The following is an 8,312-nucleotide window of genomic DNA, read 5'->3' as shown; positions in this document are numbered from 1 at the left end:
GATAGATAGATAGATAGATAGATAGATAGATAGATAGATAGATAGATCATCCAGGCTTACTGATTAAAATCACAGCTACTGTGTGATCTAATTGTGTACCACTAGGATTCCAGACCAGATCCTGACTCCAAATTGAGCAAAGAATTTCCATTGTACCACTCTGTCCCTGTGCCCAGGGTGTTATAAGGCTCCTGGAGCTCTATATAAATGCTAGTTATTGTTATTGTTTTTTATTATTATTATTAGTCTTCAATCAAGTATGCCCCCAAGGTGTTGGGGGTAAGGTGTGTTTATAGCTTTGGAGTATATATGTTTATATCTTTGATACGTTTATATCTTTGAAGTAAATATACTAAACTCTTAAGTTATATTAAGTAGTTTAAATGGAACTGAAATGTTTGTTATTCACTGGTACAGTTGGGAAGAATATAAACACTGGGGGCTTAAGAAAATGACAACAGAGAAGAGATACATCTGACCCCTCCGGCTTTCCTAGAACCATGATATAGCCAGTCTGACTCTGGAATTGTGACCCAAAGAACGAGAAATGGAGTCTTTTTCTTAATAGGCATCTCCATTCCTGCAGGCTCCCCTCACCCAATGCCCTCCTGCCTCCCTCCACTCACTAACCAAAAGAAGGGGATAGGGAGGAGGAGAAAAGATGGGAAGGCTCAGCCATCTGCCAGCTCTCATGCATGCCTGCTACAGAGGTATTTGCCAGACGTGGGATGAGGGATTATAAGAATACTACTTTAAAGGGGAAATCATCTGTCCAGAAAAAAAACATTCTCTCTTGCTGGCCCAGTGGTATAACACCCTTTATATTAGTGCACAATCTAATTTTCCTCATGAGGAGTTCCAAGACGAGGCCAGGCTGGAAAAGAGGTGGTCGAGCACATGATGGGTTTCTATGACAAACGGCGTATCTCGCATGTGTACAATGGAAATAAATGCCTTGTGAGACTGACTTCCCCACCCCCTTCCCAGAAGGTTGTTTTAGAAAAAAAAAAAAAGGAAAAGAAAAAGGAGGGAGATTGTTGATGGTGTTCATTGGTTTGTATCTGGGACTGCTGATGTTTGTCTACTATGGAAATTGCTTTGATTTGTTCTCCAGTCATCCTCCGGTCAGACTTATTTTACCTGTATCTTTTATTGTCTGGCTCATTCTTCAGACCAGGCAGATGCTGGACTTGGAATGCTCCCCAGTGAATGTAGGCCATTGTCTGAAGTTGACCAACCTGTATGACAAGAGATGTTTCTCCCAGCACCCAATCTCCTGCTCCAGTCTGTAAACCTGAAAAGACGGCCCACAGGTGGGATGAGGGAGTCCTGGTGGAAACATTAACATTCTTTCAGGCAGAGGGAGATAAACAAGATGTCTTTCCCCAGTTTTTCCTCTCAGTGCTCTCACCTGAACTCATCATTTGTTTGTGCTATTAAAGCTGCGTGCTGCTTTCCAACCCGGCTTCCCTCCCACCTGGCCTGAGAGGCGAGAAGCTGCTGACCTATGCGCTGCCTTGGCTTGACCTGCCAAGTGTGGTCACAGGTGTAGCGAGGAGCTGGCCCAGTTCAGCGCTGATGGGCCCAAGACTAGTCCTGAAGATTGCAAAGGTGTGCTCCTGAGAGCACCTGGCCTGCTTCAATAGTCTCAGTTCCGGTTTTTTTGTTTGAGGAGCCATCCTTGACAACAAATGCATCCATAATTTTGGGGGTAAGCGATTCACTTTGTAGCCTGGGCTCCAGGTGCACAAACTGCCTACTCCTTGTGTGTATGGATACTCTGGAGTCCAAAGACACCACGCCTAGGCATTCGATCCCATTAACTCTACAGGTGCCGTAAATTATGCCCACTGAAGACTTCTGGATAGCTTCTGATCCAGAGGACTGGACATCATCAGGACCAGAGCCTGGGCCTCCATGTTGTGGTCTCTTCCATTCCCTTGGGCAGCTTTAATTACCTCCACATGCAAACCCAGAGAACTAGAGAGGTGGGGATGGTGAATGCACACAGTCCCTTAGTTTGGCCAATCAGGGTCTTTCTTTATAAGTGTCCAAAGGGTCAAACAGAAACCCAGCTGGTGTGGGAGCAGATCTCCATCTCCAGATCTCCCTTCCACCATAAAGACAGCTCAGAGCTGTCAACTTACCCTATAAAAATGCCTCAGGCTTTGTTGGTGGCTTCCATAGGCAACATGCCTCCTCCCTCTACATTTAGAAACAAGAAAGCAAGTATCTGTTCAACTGTGGGGATGGGATCACCTTCGGCTATGGCCAAGAGTTCATCAGTACAGTTAGAATTGAGATTGTGTGTCCTCACACCTTCTCCATGTCCTTCTCTGGACATGGTATTCAGGATAGAGGAAAGAGGAATCAGAAGAAGTGGGTTCAGATCCCACCTCTGACACTTACTGTCTGTGACTTTAGGCAAGCCACTTGTCTTTTATGTGATAATAATAGCTAGAATTTTTATAGCACTTTAACACTGGCAAGGTGCTTTACATAGATTACCTCATTTGATGCTGGGAGGCAGGTGCTGTTATTATCCCTATTTTACAGATGGGGAATCTGAGGCAAACAAAAGTTAAGTGATTTGCCCAGGATCACATAACTAGTAAATGTCTGAAGCAGGATTTGAACTCAGATCTTCCTGACTCCAAATCTGATACTCCATGTAGTTATGTACTATATACCCAGCTGTTTATAAAATAGGCAGGTTGGATTAGATGCCCTCTAAGGTTTTTTAGGGGACAAGTAGGTAGCACAGTGGATAGAATGTTGGATCTGAGTTCAGTGAAAGATCTGAGTTCACATCTGGCTTCAGATACTTATTATGATTCTGGACAAGTTACTTAACTGTTTGCCTCATTTTCTTCAACAGTAAAATAGAGTTAATAAGAGTACCTACCTCTCAGGATTGTTGTGGATCAAGTAAGATAATATTTGTAAAGCACTTAACATAGTGCCTCGCACATAGCAGATATTTAATAAACACTTATTTCTTTCTTTTCTTCCTTCCTTCCTTCCTTCCTTCCTTCCTTCCTTCCTTCTTTAAATCTATGACTCTATGAACCTTTGTTCATGAGCCTTTGTGGGACAAGACCAGTGTCTGTATTACAAAGCTACCTGTACTAGTAACAAGTTTTGGTTCCCACCCCCCACCCCACCCCACCCCATGGAGTGATAATTGTACTTCTGAGAACATGATAGAAACCATCTGAATTCAGCTGATAACAAAGTGCAGAATCACAGGATTCTCTGACTTCCAGGAACCATGGGAGGTTTTTGTTTTTATTTTTTGTTCTTGGCTTTTTCTTTTTATCCCGTGCTTAGTGGAATGCATGGTATACAGTAGGCACCTACTTGTTGGCTTTAATCCCTACCCATCTTGGAAGTACCCAGTTTCAAGTTGCAAAGATTTGCCTGCAGCCAGATGATACAAGTGGTTTGGGGAATCCAATGCTGGGAGCTGTAAGGAAGAGGCACCACCCGCTAGTGAACAGGTCTTATGGAAACTCCTTTTGCTGTATCTTGGGTTGATAAGCATTTATTACTATGTGCCAAGCACTGAAGGTACAAATATAAACACTCAGAAAAACAGTTCCTGCCCTCAAGGAGTTTACTTTCTAATGGGAAAATTACACATAAAAGTGACCGAGAAGGGGGTTAGGAGAAGGGTCCTACAATGGAGAAACAAGTCCAGACAGTCAAGATCAAGGCCCAGAAATGAAAGAAGGAGCAAACATGTCTGGTTAGGGGGCTCTTGCTTAAAATGGAGCATCTGGGAGCATGGAACACATGCCCATGTCCATGAGCAATGGGACAGATTATATGTTCAGGAAGGGATGAAGGTGCTGGAGATTTATTAAATGACCTTCCTTTACGCTTAAGAGTTTGAAAATTTTGTTGAATGGACCCCTTTGGCAGTCAGTCTAGAGAAGCCTATGGGCTCCTTCTCCGAATCAGGCTTTCAAATGCACAAAATAAAATACAAAGAAGTACCAAAAACTCCAATTATATTGAAATACAATGATGAAAATATTTTCTAAAATCAAGTTCATAGACCTCAGATTAAGAAGCCCTGCTTTTAAAGAGTGAATGGAATCCATCAGGAAGATTTTACATATACACACATGTATATGCATATGCATGTGCGTATATACATATATATATATATATATATATTTGTGTGATTTAAGATACAATGGGGGTGGAAGGAGGAAGATCAAGGTAACAGGAACATTTAAAAAAAATCAGACAAAGAACCTTTGTTTTTTCCTTCTCCCAGTATTTGACTTTGATTTTTTAAATTGCCTGTGGTTGAAAAATAGCCAGGCTATGTTTTTCAGCATGGTTTTCAATTCCACATCCCAACCTCCTCAAAAATAGGAAGAGACGGTCTTAGCAAAGCAGAATGTAAGTTCTTTGAGGATACCGATGTTTGTCATATGTTTCCTCAACAAAGTAGGCATTTAACAAACACTTGTGCAATTAAATTGCATGAGCCAAATTCAGTAGGTGAAGGTAGTGCCACCTGCTATCAGGGCAGCCTCGAGTAAGTCATTTCAACACGTAATGTTGCCGTTTTCTCTCCTGTAAGAGGGGGGGGGGCACACCAGATAATGTCTAAGGTCTTCTTCAGATAGAAAGGCCTGTGAACTCTACTGCTGATTCTGTTTGCTTGAGTGTCCAAGAGTCAGCTTCCTGGCTTCATGTGTCTTTGCGCTGCCCTTTAGAACATCAGTCTGATCATGGTACTGAATTTGATTATGTGGAATAAGAAAAATCTCTGAATCTCATGGTTGTAAAAGGATGATAATGTCTGCCCAGGGGCACTGATGTGACCTGGTGAATGTTAATGAGGGTAACTATGCTTGGAGAGCGGTCACTGAGGCTAAGTCCTTAGGATAAATTCTATCCTCCGTCCTTCATTCCTCTCCAACCCTACTCATTCTTCTAGAGAAGGGAAGACAATATAGAGGAAAAATGGAGGGGAGAGATCAGGAAGAAAAGGAAGACAGTTTCTCAGCCCCTTCCCTTGGTTGACAATGTAGTGTACTGGGAAGAAATTCAGGAGAAAAGGGATCCCAGCCCTGACTGTTCCACTAATCAGGGGTGGGGAACCTGCTGCCTCAAGGGCACATGTGGCCTTCTAGGTCCTTGGGTGTGGCCTTTTGACTGAGTCCAAGTTTTACAAAACAAATCCTTTTATTAAGGGGATTTGTTCTGTGAAGTTTGGATTCAGTCAAAGGGCCACACTTGAGGACCTAGAGGGACACATGTGGTCTCGCGGCTACAGGTTCCCCACCCTTGAACTTGGTTGTGTCCTTGCAAAAAGTCCTATCACCAACTTCTGTTTTCTCAGCTGTAAAACCAAAGAATTGGACTATATGACTGCTAGAGTCCATTCTGGCTACAAAATGTAATTTTGTAGCTCCTTCCCACTATACACTTGGCCTTGTCTACTTCCTCAGAATATGCTCATAGGAAGATTACATGAATTTTTTGGGCTTATTTTCAAAGTGGTAGATTGTTTTTGTTTTGTTTTGGTTTTTTTGCCTTTGCATCTTTTATATAGCGTTCAATAAGTATTTAAAGAGTATCTATTCTCTACCACTGCTAGGCCTCTACCTCAAGAAGAACAAAGAAAGAAGAAAAGGTCCCATATATACAAAAGTATTTGTAGCACCTTTTTTTGGGATGGAAAAGTACTGGAAACTAAAGGGGGTGCTCATCAACTGGAGAATGGCCAAATTATGGTGTATGAATATAATGCAATACTACTCTGCTATAAGAAATGGAGAAAGAGATGGTTGCACAGAAACCCCAGAAGACTGGGATGGACTGATGCAAGGTGAAATGAATAGACTAGAACACAACATCTATTATAATAACAACATTGAACAATTTTGAAATACTTAAGAACTCTGATCAATGCAATGATTAATTATGATTCTACCCAAGAAAACAAGCCACTCACCTTCTGAGAGGTCATAGACTCAGGGTGTAAAAAGAAACATACATTTTTGGCTGTGATCAATATCGGAATTTGTTTTGCTTGACTATGCTTATTGTTACAAGCATTTTGTTTTTCTTCTTTTGTTTTCCCCAAGGGGGAAGCAGGAAAAAATGCTTGATAATTGGGAAAAAAATTAACTATCAAAATAGAATACCTCCTTTGTGACATGACTGTGGAAGTCCTCTCTAAAAGGTTATCACCTTCTTGGGAAACAATAAATGAAAAGATTAGAGGCTTATATAAGAGCAAAGTGTTACAATATAAAGAACACTTGAATCAGTAATTCACTAAGCTAAAAAGTATAGAGACTGATGGAAAGTCAAATTCAGAAAAAGAACCTGTTTTAGAGGAAAGGTAAATTTATCTGGGGACACAGAATCAAAGCATTTTAGAGATGGAAGGGAACTAGAATTTTTATAGTTTTCTAGGTTACAAGATGTTGAGTTATAGGGGAGGGAAGAAGGGACTTTCTCAGCTATATGAAATGACAACACATGAACTTTACCCATTTGTAAATCTGGTCCTGTGAATAATGATTCCATAGACCTATTCTGGTATGTTCAAGACACCTGTTTTCTAGTCTTGATTCAACCGCTGATATTTGCAGGAAAATATTATCTACCTTACCTACAACATAGGGTTGTTGTGAAGGTGAAAAGAGGCGACAGATGAGAAAGTGCTTTGACAAATAAAAGTATTTTATAATTTTACAAGTTCAAGGTATTAAAATCCAAAGCAGCTCAGAAGGATGGGTTTTTCTCATCAGGCTCCTTTCATACCCTGCCCTGTGGCAAATTGCCCTCACAATTATTCTTTCTCTCTCTAATCTTTAATCTCTCCCTGAACTAATTCCCCATCCTTGCACACATGCCCAGGTTTCCCCTCCTCCCACCAACCTTCTCAAAAAAACTCTCCTTAGATCCTATCATCTCCTCAGACTATTCCTATTTCTCCCTCTTTTACAGCTTAACTTCTAGAAAAACCCATCTACACTCGTTCCTTTCACATCTTCTGTTCTCAATCACTTCTCAACTCCTTGTAGTACATCTTTCCATCTCACCACTCAACTGAAACGGTTCTCTGCAAAGTTTTCATGGCTCTGTTAATTGCCAAATCTCACTGCCATTTTCTCAGTCTTCATTCTTCTTGACCACTCTGCAGCTTTGATACTGTTGATTACATTCTCTTAGAGAGTCTCTCCATTTAAAAAAAAAACAAAACAACTATTTCTCTTGTCTTTCCTTATAGTTGTTTGACTCAGTCTCTTTTGCTGTATCATCATCTATATCCTTCTCCCTAACTGTAGGTGTACCCCAAGACTCTTCTGGACCCTCTTCTTTATGTTCTGTTGGTGGCCTTATCAATTACAATGGATTTAATCATCACATCTATAGAAAGGACTCTTAAGTCTGTATGTTCAGTCCTAGTCTCTTTCCTGAGCTCTAGTTCTCTATCAGCCACTGTCTATTAGATGTTTCCAACTGCATGTCCCTTAGGTACATCAAATTCAACTTGCCCAAAACAGAACTCATTTTTCTTTCCAAAATCCAAACTTCTTCTGAACTTTTCTATTTCTACGGAAGCTCCAATGATCATTCAGGGTTGCAACCTCAGAGACATCTTTGACTCTTCGCTCTCCCACGCTTTGAATATCTAACCCTTTATTTGCCCACTCACGTCGATCCCTTCAGTTCAGACACTCAACATGTCTTATCTGGAGAATTGTAACTGCCTCTTCCTCAGACTTCTTGCTTCAAGTCTTTCTCCTTTCAAATGCAAGTTCTATACAACTGGCAAAGTGATATTCCTAAAGCACAAGCCTGAAGATGTGGATCTCCTAATCAAAAAATTCTAGTGACTCCCTGTTACCTAAATTTGGGACAAAACACAATCTACTACTGGGTTTGATATTTAAAGCCCTTCCCAACTTGGTTTTCATCTAATTTTCCAGGAGAAAGTGGTTTTCTTGGTGTTTTTCATATGTGACATTCCACCTAGATTCCACATCCCTGCACATGGTATCCCTTTGCTATGTCTGGAATGTACCCTCTCTTCACCATGGCTATTTAGAATTTCCTGGTTTCCTTCAAAGATCAGCTGAAACGCTATCTCTTATATGAATCCTCTTCTGATCCCGTCCCCCTCTGCAAGTGCATCTCCTCCCCTCTAAAAAAAATCACCTTGCATTTATTTGTGTATTTGGGAGGCAGTATGCAGTAGATGATAAAACACTGGACCTGAAATCAGGAAGACACGTGAATTCCAATCCTGACTCAGAGACTTATCAGCTATGTGA

This window comes from Vombatus ursinus, unplaced genomic scaffold (assembly GCF_900497805.2).
Source record: "Vombatus ursinus unplaced genomic scaffold, bare-nosed wombat genome assembly UNPS02014802.1, whole genome shotgun sequence".
Lineage (NCBI taxonomy): Eukaryota > Metazoa > Chordata > Mammalia > Diprotodontia > Vombatidae > Vombatus > Vombatus ursinus.
The sequence above is the reverse complement of the archived record's forward strand: the minus strand, read 5'-3'. Positions refer to the sequence as shown.